At 40.8% G+C, this 17958-nt stretch overlaps 1 protein-coding gene across 1 annotated transcript in view; it reads left to right on the forward strand.

Moving 5' to 3' along the window:
• The window catches only part of ZFHX3 (zinc finger homeobox 3), a 683250-nt gene that overhangs the window by 3790 nt on the left and 661502 nt on the right, over positions 1-17958 (forward strand). Inside the window, exon 2 of the mRNA XM_087738652.1 lies at positions 16511-16602. The gene's annotated coding sequence lies outside the window, so the exon portion shown is untranslated. The remainder of the gene's footprint in view (positions 1-16510; positions 16603-17958) is intronic.

Genomic DNA, 17958 nt, shown 5'->3' on the forward strand with positions numbered 1-17958 from the left:
GCTGTTTGCTGATCAGTAGCCTCTCCTCAGGAAGAAAGGTTTGATTATCCATGTCGCTGAGTCTCTCCCAGATAAAGAGGGTTCTCTACCTACCTAAAGGGCAGAGTGCATGAAGGAAAACTGCATAAGCAAGCAGATGGTGGGCTGTGGGCAGGGCAGGCTCGGGGTGTAGGGAGAAGGGTAAATCATGCAGAAGGCAGTAACACTTCAGTCTGATTTGCTTTTTCTCTGTAGCTTTCCGGTGTCTGCTAGTGATAAGTGACATCCTTGGGACTTTGGCGACAAAAGATCCGTGCTGCTGGAAAATATTGATGCCTGATGCTTTGGATCCTAATCATAAATGATGCTTATTAATGTGCTCCTTTAATATTGGTTGTCTTTGTTTTAAAAGAAAAACCCCGCTTTATTTTTCCTAGGACTGGGGGGGGGGAACAACTGAACAGTTAAAGAGACAATGTCCACTAACATTTATTTTTGTTGAGATGCCTTCTAAAACGTGTTTAAAATCCAGTCAAGAGAAGCTAGGCTTTCTTTAGACCTGTTGATAGTTTGTCACATAATACCTTTGTGCTACCAGTTTGAACAGGAAATATACTTATTTCCCTATAAATATGTTTAGCTTTGTCCAAATAACGGTAGCTTCCTGTTAAGATTTCCTCAGCCAGGGTGTGCCATAAGCTGTTTTAGAAGGAATGGTGCTGCCTGGAATTGAACAGGGATAATGCAAGCCATGGAAGCAAAACAGAAAGCCACCACAACATTAATTCTAATTTGTTTTGGTTAAACTGTAATTCGGTGCAATGCTGATGCTGTATACTCAATGCATGATGCCATAGAGTGTCCTTATCCAAACTGCAGTTTGCTTCTGAAGACCTACACATAACCATTTTTTCCAAATGTCTGTTCTAGAATGTAATCTCTAACGGAGACTTTTAAGTCTATAATTATAAATTGATCTGTTCACTTTATGATATGATCTTTAAATATTTGTGTTGTAGTAATTTATTTGTTTGTTTCCCTATAGGGTACTGTTGCTTGACCAAAAGGTGCATATATAAGTAGAACTTGTGCTACTTACCGTAATTTGGCCATCTGTGAATATTGCTGTTGTTTCTGCCAATGGATTTAAAAACTTTTGTCCATAGCAGTGGGTTAGCTGGTGACTCAAATAATCCTATCCTCCCTACAACAGTATCACAGGGGAATTTCGACGGATAATTTTTGGATGTAGAATCGTCGCTTTCTGTAGTGAAAAACGGTTTGTAGAAGTATTGTCAACATCTAATGTAAAATTATGGAAGTGTCTTTCATGTTTTATATTGTACACTTCTGATTTTGTTGCCCTGTCCAGACATCACAGGGTACAGAAATGCCAGAAAGATTTTGATTTTTTTTTTTTAATAACTAAGTCACTGACTCTAATTTTTATATTTCAATACAGGGTGATTGGCTTATTTTGTTCTGGTACCCTTGCTACAAAATGATTTTTTGAAAATAGTGGAAACAAACAGTTAAAAAAAAGAAAGCACAACAGGTTCTAGTCATACTCATTTTTCCACACCTTGAGGACTAGCAAATTCTTTAATATGAGATTTTATTTGTACAAAGCAAAACTTCAAAACCACTCAAAAGCTTTCTTATTAACTGCTGTCAGTCCTTTGATTTACAAGGGCAATAAAGATCTAGAGGGGGCACATTTATCATGGAGTTCAGCACACCAGGAGCCATTTTCTCAAGCGGTAAAGCCAAGTGATAAAATGAGTTCTTTTGTTCTATAACCAAGACACATTCCCTATTTTTAAAAATGTGTGTGTTAGGCTTCTTGGCTTGTAGTTTGGCTGTGTTCCTGTAATACATTTATGAATAATGAAAAATTGCTAACATGCGGATGCTGATGATGCATCTGGAAAAACAGACTGAAAGAAACTTGCTTTCAACTTTGGTTTATTTGCTAACTTTTTTGTCCAGTGCTAATTCTTGTATGATATTTTAATAGCACTTTTTAAGCTAGAGTGTTTGGGGATTTTTGCCTTTTCTTTTTCTTTTTTTTTTTCTTTTTTAAAAACTGATCATATACCTCTCTGCAAAGCTAAAGGAATTCTGGTTAGGAAGTAATAAAAATACTCTATTTAAAATCAAGAGCCATGTTCCTAGGGTATAGTGCTATTTTGCAGGCTTCAGTTGCTTCATCTGTTTCTAAACTTGTATTTGAGTGACTTTTTGACTGTTAGTAAATAGAAAAATTTAGCTTCTTGTCTAGACCAAAATATTGATGGCTTGCATGGGCACTTCGTTAACAGACATAGCTTTGTGGGAGGAACTGGTTGCAAGAGTAAACATCCTTGCATGTGAGCCAGGGACTCAGAATCTGACTCTAAATTGAATATTAGAAAAAGTGAATTCTGTTTTTTCCATATAAAAATGCTGCCACCTACAGTCTCTTCCTGGGGAAGAGATGCATTGCTGCTTTCAGCAGTCAGCTGCTGAAAATTGTGTGAAGCCCAGTTAGGCTCAGCTGTCCAGTGTTGTTGCACAGGCACCTTCAAAACAGGGGAACAGACTTGCAAAAAGTACTTTCCAATATCATGTTGAATATAATAATCTTCAGTTGTAAATGTAAAACTGTGTGAAGTTGCTCTTGATGTTTTGGCCTCAGTTGGGCTGCTGTCATAGCATATGGAAGAGTGAGTCTGAAAAAGGTCAGAGGCGTTAAACCTCGTTCATATTTAAATCAGCACCACGCTACGGTGCCCCTATAACTACAGCAGCTCTGCGGCAGTGCCCATTTGTCCCCAAGTTATGCAAACTGTGATGGATGGGCTTGGAAGGCGTTTTGGACAATAGCTGTTTCTTTGGTTTTATTCTTGGTTTCTTTTATAGACAGACCCTCAAGAAAAGCCATGCTGTAAGCAGATTGCACTCGTAGCAAAGTTATCGCATAGCTTTTGAGTGTGGTGTTTTACGAACAAAACCACTGAACAAAAGGACCAAAGGTATATCTGGTCTGCTACACTTGCTTTGACCGTGGTCAGCAGCAGGTTCGCAGATAAGCACTAGAACAGGGCAAACAGACAGTGGTATTGTCAGAATAAGAAATGTGGAACAGCACAGGTCTTGCCAAACCTATTTATCGATCCTCAGTAAACACCCTTCGGCTGTACAAGGCGTGTGTGGGACAAACAACTTTTCACGCACGGTATTCTACATTAAATAGTTTGGAAGTAGGACTCTTGCTATTATCACCCTAGTTCATATGCCTGCGAAAGCATATTACTGAGAAATTAAAGATGATGTTTCTTGGTGGCTGACTCGTAGTAATTTATCCAGAAGGAAGCAGCTATTACAACAGCCAAAAGACCCCACCGTAACTCCTGCACTAGCTTATGGAAAACTAAAGCTTTGGTTGACCTGTCGTGGCAGTCATCTGGAGCATAGGGATTTTGCAGATCTCTGCTGTAATTTTATGTTGGCACTTGAAATTTAGCAAGAAAAGACGTAGTCTAGGAGGCCCACCTTTTTGTGTAGCTGTGTATGTTACTTCTGAGACTTACATTGCAAACCCTTTAGTCTCTGATATTTAAGGTCAGAAATTATAAGTTTTGGTGTGTGCTTTTTTTTTTTTTTTCTTTGAATCCTGGGGCCTCTTATACTGTAGTGTCTTGAAAGATCCTGAAGCTTTGAGGGGAAAAAAAAATTAAAATGCTTTATTTTATGAAGCAGTTTTGGGGTCAGTTTTTCTAAAATGAATGCTTTTATGTTGGATAGTTTAAAGACCATCTGTTAACTGAAACCAACCGTAAGTGAAGTTGCAGTTATGTTTCCTATTAGTCTTGTATCTTTCCTATTAGTCATGTATGAAAGAATACAGAGACATCCAACAGAACTCAAAACAAAAATTGAAAAAGCAGATGTTGAAACTGTTGGCTTGTTTCTTTTTTTTTTTTTTTACAGGAGCAAGTAATTGTTAATGGATCACAAAAATACTGTAAGACTGGTTTTGTAAACTGTTACCTAGAATCACAGCTAAGACCTATTTCTGATTATTGTATATTGCAGTTGAAAATTGGAGTATTTCACTTGGAGGCACTGAAGAGGGTTTTAAAAAATAGATCATGAATGTTATGTCTGGAAGTGTACAATGAAAGATAAAATACAAAATTTTAAATAGTTATGCACTTCTAGTCTCTCAGGGCTCATTTATTATGTTGTCATGGTGAGCAAGGAATAAAAAAATAAAATAAAAAGGCTGTTCCTTGGGTAGTTGTGACTTATTGGTAGTTATCTTTTACAAGAGTTCCATGCTGACTTAAGTAAAGATCTCTGAGAAAAAACCCAAACTTTATTTTTCAAATAAATTCAGCTAAGAGCTCACAGCCTTCCATGACACCACACTGAATTATTATTAGTGTACACTGCTGTGAGAATAACACTCACTGCTGTTTAACAACAATGTCTTTCCATGGAATTTCAAAAAGTCAGTAGGAAAATGAAAGGCAGAATTGAGTGCTGAAGCAGAATTAACCAGTCCATCCTGAAGCCAAGATACTTTCATCATTATTTCTGTAAGGAAGAAGAAGAAGAATTAACATGTACTATATATGCAGGTCCATATGATTTGGTTGAAAAAATTCTTAATGGCTTGTGTATGTTAAGCAGGAGGTCCTCTCTTGCTTGAATAAAATCTCCTTAAGTGTATTTCTTCCAGACTTTCTCTTTTTTTCCATCCTTAGCTTGCAGTCAAATATCAGGAATGCATGCAATTTTGTCTATGTAAAGCTTCATTTGTCATGGAGAGGAGAGGTTAATTTTTTTTGCTTACTTCTGTTGTGAGGGAAGATAATGTGTTGCACTTGGTAGATGATGGGATTAAAATAGCTGGGAATTAACAGCCGTGTCTAGGCTATTCTGTAAGATTGTTCAAAAAGACTGTCCCAGCAACATTCCCTGACTGTGAAATGCCACTGAGCAGGCTCTTGGACGCTTCCACGTTCCCTTGCGTTCAGGTTCTGGAGGGCATCTGAACTCATGGGTACTGAGCCTGTCCCGCATGAGTCGCCCTGCTGCTGGAGGAAGCTTGTGCGATTGGCCTGCAGTCAGGGCGGCAGAATGGTACAGGCTATCCAGGATCTATAAGGAGATGCCTCTGAGGTTTGTGTGTACAGTTTGGGGGCTGAGGTGCTTCCTTGGGACGCTGAATTTAGGAGACAGGACAAAGGTCCGTCACGTGTCACAATAATCATTGCAAGGGTGCGGAATTACTGTTGTGAAGAGTAAAGCACTTCATGGCCCTCAGGGGCATAGCTATGGACAAAAACCCAAGTGCTTACTACCAATTCTTGGAGAAAATCTTTCAGAAAATCCAGTTCTGAGAAACCTCAGTCTCTGGTGCTGTGGAGGTTACACAAGCCATATTACAAACTTGGTGTTAGAGGGCACAAGGCTGAGGCTCCTAGAGCAATGAAACAGCAGTTGATAGAAGATGGGTGCTGATAGGAAGACTTTCTGGTCTGGATACCCAAAGAGTTACCCAGATTCAGTATGGTTCTGTGTCAGCTGCTTTTTGCCCTAAACGTGATCTACAATCCCACCAAAGACGCCCCTCTTTATTCTGTCTCGGGGTACCCTTCGAATTCTGTTCAAGGCCTGTCTGCCAAGGCACTTGGGCAACTGATCTCAGTGGAAGACTCTCCTACCAGGAAAATCTTATGGAAGCACCACGATAGCCAAACCATCCCTATGGCTCCATCGGGCTCCATGGTCCAGCTGGTGTGGTCGTCTCCAAGCACCTTGTCTGTCATAAGACTGGACACGTGGAGAAGTTGAAGAGCTGTCCTAGCTCAAGAGCAGTCATCTTCTCTCAAACGGTGGTCTGTGCTGGTTGTAGGACACCACTCGGTTTGCTTGTCCCCAAGGCCCTTGAATGCAAATGTTTGGAGGTGAAAGGAATGTAAACCACCTGGATTCCTCTGAATTCTTGTGACAGCGACACCAAGATGGTATGAACGATGCAGTAAATTAGCCTTGAAGGGGCTTTAACATGGTAAGGTTGATGTAGCTGATGTTTCTGTCTTGTTCTGCTACTGCTTCGTTGTACGGTTTAGACAAAATCATTTTTTTTTCATTCTGTTACAGCAGTCTCACTTAGAAAATGGAAAATTAGTTACACAGGTGTTGAGTTTTGAAATTCTTGTTGTGGACATGTTTTAGAACTGTTGGTAGTAGTGATGTAGTTTATTCTTGTTTAAGGAGCCTTGGAATTATGTCACCGGACTAAGGAAGCACAGATTTGCTTTAAATGGCTTCCTTTTGTGGGAGCAGCGGTGCCTGTGAAAGATGCTGGCACCAGCAGAGAGAGACACGTTCTGTTTCGTACGCTGACATGGTTACTCCCTCTTTTACACGTGCACCAGTGTTTCTAATAGGATATTTTACCACCTCTACTGGTTCTAGTACCCGATTTGTCACAACTTGAGAATAATGCAAAAACACACCTTCTTTCAGCAGACAAAAGTGGTTTTACACCACTTCTCTGCAAGCCTGATATGGAAAAATATGGAAAAAAATAAAATAAACCTCCTATGGCAACTATTTTCTTTCAAAGAAATGCATATTTTAGGATAGCATTTACAAAGGCTTTATTGGTACTGCATTTCAATCTTGCCAAACTGTTTCCGTAACTAACGGGAGCTTAAAATGTCTTTACTTTATTTCAAGGCTTTAATATTAGGCAATGACAAATCCTGTATAGCCTAGGTTTGCATTTTATAGACCAGGTTTACTGTTCTCAACGCTGTGCTGTGTTAATTATATTGTAACGAAACATCCGTAATAGGGATGTCGCATTCGTTTCCCATACCTTCTCTAGAAAGATGAATTTCTCCTGTCGCTACAACCGACCCCGTGGGTCCAGGCTTGTGTGTAAGCACTGCGAGGTGCTGCAGAGGGGCACTGCGACCCACAGCGGGCACACGCCTGCCATCTCCCCCTCGCTCCCTCGTCAGCTTGCTGTCTGCTGCTGGCTTCTCCCCGTGGATACTCCTCTCAAATATTCCCTCATCTGCATGTCATCTCCCCCTCAGCCCAAATTTGACTGCGTACGTCCAGCTCGACTGGTGGGGAGACCAGCTTAATCCAGGTTTTGGGAGAGATCCTTCTCCCTTTCACTCGCTCACCCCTTTCTTTTCCATGTCGTTGTAATTTCTGGAAAGCTTGCCTCTCTGGGTAGAGACCGCCGAGGGAGTCAGTTTTGTCGAAGGGGTTACCGAAATGCACGCGTGTTATTGGCAAGGTACCTGTACCCCTTCTACGCCTCTCAAATACTCTCATTTACTGCTAACAGCAGCAATTCACGTTGGATGCAGTCAATTATTTTTTCAGATATTTAAGAACTTCCGTGCCATCTTATCTGTGTCAGGCTGTAGACAACTGCGTGGTTTGGTATCCTTTGCCATGTTTCTCATGTGTAGATTAAACACCAGTATACATATAGATATATCAGTTAGTAAGCCAGTAGGTTAATGTAAATAAAAATCGGCTTTTTTGCTTCAGTCTGGCCAAATACTGGTTGAAACTATTACCATATAATCATGAAGAAAAGGGGGTAATAATCCCTTGATTTTATTTTTTTAAAAGCCTTAATTATCATTATAATGTCTTTTAAAAGTGCATCTTGTTTGTACAGATATACCAAAAATTCAAAACACATGGCATCTAAAGAACTTTCTGCTTAATGTTTTTGGTATTACCCTGCCGTTGTTGTTAATGGTGCTGACTGGGTGTTGGGAACAATTGGGTGCGGGGACCTCTGCTTTCTGAAGGTAAATCTAACTGGTTGTATGGCTGTCAGCCTGTAGGTTTTTAATCGGTGATGGTATTTAAATAGGACAGACTTATATAGTACTTTTAGGAGAGATGGATGTTTTAATCTTAAGAAATCCCACACCTCTTCAGAATCAAAATAGAAAGAATAGAGAATACAAACCACACTTTTGTTTTGTCCTGCTTTATCGTTACTTTTTGTTTGTTTCCTTGTTTCCGTAAGAGCCTACGGCGGTAAGAGGAGAACGGGGCATGTATGTATATATGGGTAGAAATATTGGAGAATGGAAGACTGAAGGGTTCTGCGGAGGGGGGCTGTGCAATCACAGGGCCAGAGTAATTTAAATTTAGTGAGGGAAAACATTGTACGAGGTGAGAGATAATCATTGAATGGTGAACTCTTAAATTACTTGTGTAACTGATAAGCTGATTGGTTTTTGGGTGGTGTTTTTTTTTTATAATGGAAAGCATTCTTTACTGGTGTTGTGGAGACAATTATCCAAATGCTCTTTTCATATTGAAGTTTTATATGCTATGTCGATGTAAAAATGCATAAGGTTTTACTAAAGATTACTTTCTCAGCTTATGGAAAAATGTCGTTCTAGCTCATCCATTCTCAGATCCTGGTGATAGTCCTTTTAATTTCCCTTTGCTCATATTGGATTCTAGAAAAGGTTAATTAGTTATCCACTGAGCTTGATAGAAGAAGATTTTTTTGGAATATAATATTAAGAAATGTTCTATTGGGGTATGAAGGTAACACCACAAGGGGGTACTATAATTTTATCAAATTTGCCTTGGTAAGTTGTTTTATTAAGGTAAAGTGATTACAGCCTGCAGAGTTAATTTTAATATGCTAATACACCACAGCAAGTTGGGAACTTAAATAAAATGATACAATTAATTGAAATTTATAGAAGGTAGAGCAGCTTAGTAAGGTCATCTGTATGTTATATTAAGATTGCATATAGGCTTACCAGATTTAAAAGTCAGTTTTCTTAGCAGCAAGCTTTGGAAGATTGCTGTGTGTACTTTATTGACCTTTGCATGAGGGAGTTAGCGTAGTTCTGCGAAAACTGCGTCCTATGAAAGTTCGTGTGAGAAAAATAACCCGTTACTCTGTGAGTACAGAAAGCTAATGTTAGAGATGCATACCTTCTAATGGTTTTAACACCTGTGTGAAGGTGGAAATTTATTAGGACTTGAAGGCGGTGGGTTTCTTTGGTTGGTTGGTTTTTTTTGATGTGCAGTGGAAAAATGTATCCTCTGGTATTCTTCTTTTAGTGAAGTAATTACTCTTGATTAAACTTTTTGATCAAATACATTAATATGACTTGCTGTTGGGCACATGGGTGCGGGAATTGTGTTGCTCTGTTTTGGGAAGGTGTGGGTATTGCTCTTGTTTTGTTTTTGAAGTGAAGAATGTCAGCGCTGTAAAATATCTGGGCTTTTGAACTTTTATGTCACTGCTGTGTTCGGATAATTCCTTCCTGAGCTCTAGAAGAATAGGGTAGAAATGAATTTACCAGAAACAGGCTTTTTGAAAACCTTGCTGTTATATTTGGCCAGGGAAACTAGAAGTATAAAAACTAAAATGAAATAAAGAATGAGGGAACTAAACAAGAGTACAGCGAAGCAGGAGTTACAGGAGACTAGTTCTAACATTTTGTTTGTATGCAGCCTGTTGCTATTCGGCTGTTTTATCTGTCCAGAGCCAAATTTATCTGAGCAGCATTCGCTGCTCCTGGAGCAGAGAAGCCTGGTGCATGATTTCAGGCTAGGGCCTCTGGATGCATCCTGCAGCCGTGAAGCACCGCTGCCACCACCGGTAACGTGGAATGACTGGTGGAAGGTAGATGGGTGTGAAATCTCGAGGGCTGCCATGGGGGATGTGAGAGGGAGGGTGCAGAACTGTTAACAGTGGTCCTTGTTGTTGGAGATTTCAATGAGGTCCACAGAGAGCCAAGGTAGAAAACAGGAAAGAACTTATGTGTCAGTAGAACACACGAGAAAAATATTTCCTCATAATTACTGCAGAAGAGAACAAATTTGTCATTCCTGTGATCCTGTTGAGTGAGTTTTACTTTCGTTAGGAGGTTCCCGAGATCATCGTTTTCCCTCAGGATATGGAAAACCAGGTTGTACATCAACAAACCAGCTTGCCAGAGGCTAGTTTGCCAGAGACAATAATTGGCAATGATGTAACAAAATGGGATATTCCAAATGTTTTTAAAGATGTTTTCAGTGGCCGTTTTTTGTTATTAAAATCTGCCTATAGCATCTGTGTATATTGAAGGGTACGCTGAACTGACAAGGTCAGTGTTGCAAACCTGCTATTGATGCAAGGGGGTGGATATATGAAACCCACAGTCATACAAGGATTGATCCAGGTTATTAGTAAAACCTGCCAGATTTTTTTTTCTGAAATCCATGTATTGTACAAGCCTCGGAGGAATGAGGCTTATAGCAACAGTGTCCTTGCCAGTGGGACTCTCTTCTTTATCTGTTTTGTAAACCAAGCAAATCACTGCTGCCCATGGAATTTATTGAGCGCTTCCTATTGCTGAATTTTTGTCCCTGTGTGAGGAAATAAACAGATACTGTTGAGCATGGCTTTTTGGCATAGCGTATGGAATCTGACATTTTGGAAGGTCACAGTGAGTCAGCTTCTGCAGAAAACAGGTCCTGCTTTCCTGTGATCCCTGTTTATAATGGTGTCCAGAGATTTGGCTTTCTCCTAAAAACCGCAGACCAATGGAGGAGGAGTAGGGGAGAATTTTGCCTCCAATGGCATCAAAATGCTGTTCGTTCTTGTCATGGCTTTCTGTGGTTGTTCCTTGTCTTTGTGTTGAAGATGTGCCCAAGGAGCATCATCAGAACTTTATTAATGAAGCGAGATAGCCTCTCTTAGTGTTCTGCATCTTCCACAAGGGGAACAGGAGGCTGGATTTAAGGACGTTTGAGTAACAATAAAAGGATATGACTCCACTGGGTATGAGTTTTGTCCCATTTAGGAAGACTGCAGGCAACTGGGAGTTCTAATAATAAGAATGTTTATTCACAGAAAACTTGAATGCAACTTTTTTCCCAGAAAAAAAAATTAATGCATTCTGGATTTGTATAACAAAGTGTTGGTATTAACGTATCAAATTATATGCACAATTAAATTTTTATTAAATGAGAAATAATGCATGCAATATTATGATAATCTTCTAAAGTATAACAAGTTTTTAACAGCACCATGCACCGTGCCTCTGCTTCTCAGGGGACTAATTTTAAAAGTACGGCATTCAGCAATTGAAAAGGAAATTATAAAATTAGTCACTTGAGTAATTTAAACATGCAAATAAGTATCCCAACTGTGTTGATACCAGATTTAGCTGAATTTACTAGGGCTGCTTAGACTTTATCATCCTAATTATTCCAGCTTTGTGTCAGACTTAAGAAAGCAGAAAGAATTATCTGTTACAGAAGTTTCTTGTGGTACTGTGTTCCTGTACTGTGTGTTCGCTAATGCGTTCGCTGGCAAAAACTTATTCCAAGATTTTTTTCCTCCTAATTAGCAGAACAAAGGCAATGACGACTGTTCCGTCATTGCTTCTCATAAGAACATCGGAGATTTGAAAACACTTTGATTTTACTTGCCGAGCTGAGTGAAGTATGATGCATGTATGTTCTGATATAAAACGATACAGCATAACTGATGGAATTCCATGTGTTGGAGCCTCTTATGAATTCAGTAAAAATTCCCCGTAGGAATGATATGCCAGGCTGGGCCTTCGGTGTGTTGTAGGTTGCATGCAACTTCCATACGAGGTGGTGACTGGAAGCTCAAAGTATAGCAGGTGGTTCGTAATCGTTACTCGTCGCTGCCTGTATCATGGTGGTATGCGAACACCCTAGTGAGGGATCAGGACCCCGCTGCTGTTGGGGTATAACCCAAAGTCATTTCCCCTGAACAGCTTATATTCCATGATGGAGGGAGACACCGAACAGAAGGAGGTGGTGCTAGCAGGGCCGTGAGCAATGGCTGCGCACACCTCGCCTGTCCACTGTGGCTTTATCACAAGCGTGACCCAGAGGAGGATTTGCTCTGAAGAGGCACGATGAGGTACATCTGCTACTTGTGATGCTTCTATGCCACAACTGTATTATATAGTGATATATCTATATCACAACTGTTTGTGAAGATGAGTTAGGAGAAACAAGGAATGCCTGAAGGCAAAAACTGAAAGGTATGCTTCGGTGAAACTATCTTTATTTAGTCTTGTGGTTGGACATACGCATGAAAGAACGGGACCGTGATTTTAGTTTGGACCGGGGAAGCAAAGCAGGAGGAGAGAGACAGAAGAGAGGTGTTGGTCTGAACGTAGCAGTTAAAATCATGCTCGAGAGTGAATTTGCTGAAGGAGAAGGTATATGGCTGAACCATTACAGCTTTCTGGAACGTTGGCAGGTTCTCAGCTGCGTACAAGATCCATACTCCCAGCGCATCAAGAAATGTCGCTGACACAGCTGCAGCTCTGCAGTTCTCTGTGTAGGACCCTCCCAGCGCAGGGTGCAACTGGCTGAGCTCTGGCTTCCCGTTGCCATCTGGGGACAGACGACTGTTTGTTCTGTCATGCCTTTCCCAAGGAGACCTTCATGGTGGAGAAAACAGAACGGGGTTTGCCTCCTTTCTGTTGCCTGAGTGGTGTCAGTTAAGCGGAGGAGGGCAATGAATCACCCTTGTAGACTGATCTGTTCTTCAGTTGTCTGTTCCAGGTTTGCTGTGATAATCGTGAGTTTGGCAATACTCTGCCTTTCATTGTTATATGTAGATAATGAATTTTTTTTTTTTTTTCCTTAGAACCATCTCCTTTCATGGCGTTTGCTCTGACATTAAAACATATCTGGCTACCATGAAAATATAAATATATTTCAGAAATCTTATCTACAAGAAACTAGTTAAACCTTGTGAGAGGAATCATGATGAAAATAAATGCATGACCCAATTGCACATGCAGGACTGTTTTCAGGCTAGCATTAATCTTAAAAGAATGTTAATACAAAACATTAAGATAAGAAATCAGAGACCAGTCTCCACCTATATAAAGTCCAGGAGCTCCCTGCTGAGCTTTGCTTGGCCAACAGGTGTAGAAGTTATGTTATTAAATTGATTTAGTCCTTGTTATTGGCATTTGGATGAGCATTCTGAGGATGTAAGATTTTTTTTTTTTAAGGTATTTTAGTGATAAAAGGCTGCGAGTCAAACAGACATTTCTTCTTATTTTTTGGCATAACTTTAAATTTTTCCCCCAGGAACTGTACATAACAACTACATTTTCCACATGTGGGTAGAAATGGAAATAATCTTTGCAGCTAGGGATGCTTCTTAATATTAGTTGAAAGTAAAGATGCACATAGGGCTTCTGCTCTATAAAGAAGGTGAGAAAACAAATAAGAACAAGTGTTAATTCATGTACACAGAATTTGCGTCTGCACAGCAGGTGAAAATGCTACATTAGTGCTGGAAATATCTGTCCTGCTGTGTGGTTTTCCTTCCTTTTTATTACTTCAGTGTTTGGTCTCATATGAATGCACCATACTTATTTGCATGTTATCACAACGGATTCCTCTGTGCTTCTAGTTATCCATATAAAGAGACAGATGCTCCACATGACCTCAATAAAGTATTCAAATGAAATGCTATATTAAAAATATCTTGGTTTTCATAGTGCAGTGTACACATGCGTAAATATTATTTTTAGTCTAGGTTATTAATTGCACACAAAAATGCTAAATAAAAAGAACGTTGTTAAAATGTAATGTCAAACACTTCTAATTATGGAAATGTCAGAAGCAGGGTTCAGTCAGAATCTCCACGAGATTAAATTGAAAATTATCTAGGCTGTGTGTCTCAAAGCATCTAGTGCTTTTGAGCACTCTGTGTGTAAAAACAAATCCCATTAACTTAGTACCTGAGAATACACAGCACGTTGCAAACGACACCCCCTATTAGCAGGCTGGAGGTCAGTCTCTGTGGAACGTACAATTAGCGACCACCTCTGGCAAGTCTGATTTAATGGAGTGGCTTGAATTCGTAGAAGTCGTCTCTCCAGGGGCAGGATGAAATTCGGTTCTCCAGGGAAGCACTTAGTTGTCCATAACCATCAGAATTTTCTTCCTCTTGCTGCCCCCAGACTGGCCTGACCTGTGTTTCAGAAACCATTCGCTGTGGCCGTGGTACCACCGCGGAGCTCAGTAACGTGTCTTTGGTCAGCGCCTGCGTTCAGAAAGGGACTCAACTCTTGATCTGCGACTGTACAGAGATGGAGAGTCCAGGCTTCTCGGGGAGTAACTTCTCAGCGATTAGTACTGTCATTGCCAAGAACTTGAGCTGAATGTCCAATTTGAATTAGCCTGTTTTCAGTAAAAAAAGTGTCTTGCCTGGGTCTCACGGGAACGCAACGGCTGTGTTGCACCTGAGGTAGGACGAGAGAACCTCGTGCATCAGTGCAGGCTGCTCTGCATGACCCAAGCTCAAGCTGCCACCAGGTGTTTCAGGTGTGTGATGCTGCATGCTTTATGTGTCTTCCCACCAGTTTTCAGCTTTATTTTATTTTCAAAAGAAGGGAGAGTAGCCTTGTGGTGGTCCTGAGGTCGGCCGCTGCGTGCTCTCCACCCCTGGCACGCGGTTGGTCCGCACCAACGTCGCAGGCGTCGAGGGCAGGGCTTCGCGCTGGGTTTCCACAGGACCGAACAAACAGAGCTGATTGTAAATCCGCCATTTGTTATAAAATACACGTAATAATATATTATTTCATATGCTAAGTTTATTCAAGGATTGGATACAAAAATCTCTGCGGACAATGCTTCATTTTGTTTGTGTCCAAATTATTAGCTATTTTAAGCTTTTGTGTATGAATAATAGTGAAATCTTGGAAAGGCGTGTTCCAGGGATTTACTCTGTTCTGGTTCTCCACTGGATCTGCGGTCGTCTTGTCTTAAGATATATGTTGTGGAAATAATTCCTCTTCTTTTTTTTTTTTTTTTTTTTTTCTATGAGAAGAACAAGGAAAAGAACATACAAAATTCTAATTAATTTGATAATTCGGTCTTTCCATCCACACAAATTCCCAGTCAAAGCTTGTCCTTCAGGAGGAACCAGATGTGATACGTGTCATGCTCTGTTTTGGTCTGTGTATTTGCCTACCTATTTTATAAATGCTGTGTTATCCTCTGAAAGGGTCGAACAAAGGCAGTGTATAAAGGGGAATATTTTTTTCAAAAAGGGAAATGAGTGCAGTAAGTGGAAGAAGGGCAAAAGCACATAAAAAAAGGACAAGCATCACATCAGTCATTTTAAGTTACTCTTCCAGACTGCTTTATGTGGCACTCACATTTTTCCAGTGTGTTTTTCTGATAATGCTTTATGCATTTTGCTTGACACAGCAGGTACTTGGGATTTGTACTTTTGTGTATGTGAATCACAAAATGGGCTTTTTATTTAAAATTGGTATTTTTACACTGTTTTATGCAGCAAAGTGGTGAATTGGTGTACTGGTACTGCAAACTGGCAGGTCAGTAAAGCGTGGTTATAGTCAGAACATTGACTGTAAAAGCTGACATCATGGAATCCTCATTCTTTTTCAATGATTCCAGCAAAATTGCAGTTTACAAGCTAAAATCTGATTTCCTCCCCCCCCTCCTTCTTCCCTTAACTGCAGGCTCTGGCCTCTGAAAACCCATCTGTTTTCTTTCCGTCTCATACATTATCATCGGCAATAAGGGCTCTACAGTCGGAGCTTAGCGAATGCTTCTGTTTATGGTGTGTGAGGTGGGGCAGGCTCCGGTTCGTACTTCTCTATATGTGTTAAAAAGAACACAGATAAAAAGAACAGAAACTTCTTTTAATTACTGTAAGCAAAAATGATGTGCAGAGAAGAAGCAAGGGCTGTTTTCTTATTGGTACTTCCCTGTTCCTAATGAGACTTTAAAAAAAGTATGGTAGGGCCGTGTTTACAGGCAAGCAGCATGACAAAACCTGCCCCGAGGAAAAAAGATCACATACTGGAGTTGCATCACAAAGAACAGGGCCAGGGTGGCTGGAAGCCCTCTGAAGGGCTGTCTGAGACCTGGGCTGCTGGTCGGGATCCTTTCCCTCCGTTTCCTGATGCAAAGTGCTCAGTGTGATCTGCTGCCGGAGGATTTCCTCGGCTGGGTACAATTTCCCTGGTGCCTTAGGTGTTGGTAAGTTAAAATAGTGCTGGACTGCTCCAAGATATAATTGAGACTAAGCTTGCAGTCCTATTCCAAGATACCGGATCCACAGACGTTCCCCTAGCTAGGTCTTATTGAGCCAAGCTGAAAATGGATGCTGGTATTTTAAAGTACTTGAAGTGCTTTATAGAGTAATTAGTTTAATGAGAAGAGTGGAGATAAATGAAGCAGCACGTGCGTGCTCGGTTATAGCTCAACTGTAAAGAAAAATTAAATGCTGAAGGATGGGGACACAGCTACAGGTTCTGTAAGAAGCCTGCTGTATGTTTTTATCTTGAAAAAAAGAGGACTCTTGTAAACTTAAGTGAAATTAATCTTATGAGCAGAAAAAAGCAAGTTATGCACATGCGTGCTCGTCTTTCATTTTACCATGCACTGCAAGGTTGGTCACAAACCTGGAAATACATGAATTTTCTATGCTTTTTTCCAGAGAGGGCTTTGGGGAACAGCGCACAGGTGTAACTTTGACAGTGAAGTGAAACTAAAGAATTTCAGTCTCCAGGTCTGCTGTCCCATGCACAGGTACCTGTTAATTGTACAACTTCTTCGTCTTATCCTGCTGGTCTTTGGGATTTTATGTTATAACTGCTCAAAAGAACAGAGCAGTTTGAATGTGTACCAGTGCCTTCCTTCATGGTGTTCCCCTGTGAATATTTACATTGAAATACTCATCCTAAGAACAGGAGATAGCAATACATTGTGTGAGGTTTGCATCTTCTGTTTCCCAGGGAAGGGAAGGAAAGAAATTTCCTTGCTGCAAGGAAAGATGGAAAGCTGTCTCCCATCAGGTGTGGGCTTTTGGGCTGGTGTGGTGGATGCTGGAGTAATCCTCAGTGCTCTCCCCCCGTCGCCTGGCCAAAACCACCGCAGCTATTGCACTCCATGGGCTACAGGTTCCTGCTGGCGTGGTCAGTGTGAGCATTATCTAATGGTGACTGCACCTCACCAGTTCTGAAGATCAAGTAGTTTGCATGACGTAATTAAAAGGAACATTTTGTAATGAACCAAGTGGTCAGAGAAATCTCTTGCACGAGTCGGGCCATGATACACTGGTTCACTGAAACATCTCGAGTGGCTTTGTACGCTGTCACGAATCCTGATTTAGGATCCTGCCAGCTACGCCAATTTGTCACGAATGGGTGATTTAGAACGCTTAAGGAATCACCGACAAAGGTATTAGCAAAAGTGGTTTTAATATGATGTTGTAAAAGTGCGACTTAACAAAGTTCAATGGCAAGGTTCGCTCTATTAATTACTGCGTGGAAGAATCATACAAAGGAAAACTGAGTTACACTCGAGTTCGAATGATTCACAGAGAGACTGGAGATGCAAAGAGTAAGGAAGACCCTCCCGTTGAGTCGTGAGGTTCAGAAAGGACCCCCTTGCGTTCTAAACTCCTTCCTCCGAGAGGAGTCTAGGTGCGGCTGGATCCAATCCTAGTCTCAGACTTGGTCAACGGTTTATGTCTAAAGGATTATAATGTTTCATTAGCATCAGTTCAGCATGCAATCAAAGTTACCAAGACAAAATCAAAGTTACCATTATGCGTGATATCGGTTGCTTACCAAAGATCCGTCGTTGGTAAAAGGTCTCTCTGCCTTGAGGAGGAACCTTGAGAGGTGTCCCGGGGAGGGGGAGATCACTGCCACGCTGCCTAGCAGGGAGAGCTCCAAAAAGGCTCGCTTAAGCTGTCTTATTTATAGGAGAAAGTGGCTGGCTTGTGGTCAAATTGCATGCGATAGAAAAGGTATGCAGGACACCCCTTGTACCCACAACTTTCTTTGTTCCTTGATAAAGGAGTTGCTCTGTTCCTTTGTGGGTTTTCAGAGAACGGATTGAAACTAGAGGAGTTCACAGCCTGGCTGCAGCTCAGGGCTT

The sequence above is a fragment of the Nipponia nippon genome, unplaced genomic scaffold (genome assembly GCF_047370975.1).
Source record: "Nipponia nippon isolate SJK-2023a ecotype South Korea unplaced genomic scaffold, ASM4737097v1 scaffold_7, whole genome shotgun sequence".
NCBI classification, from domain to species: Eukaryota; Metazoa; Chordata; class Aves; order Pelecaniformes; family Threskiornithidae; genus Nipponia; species Nipponia nippon.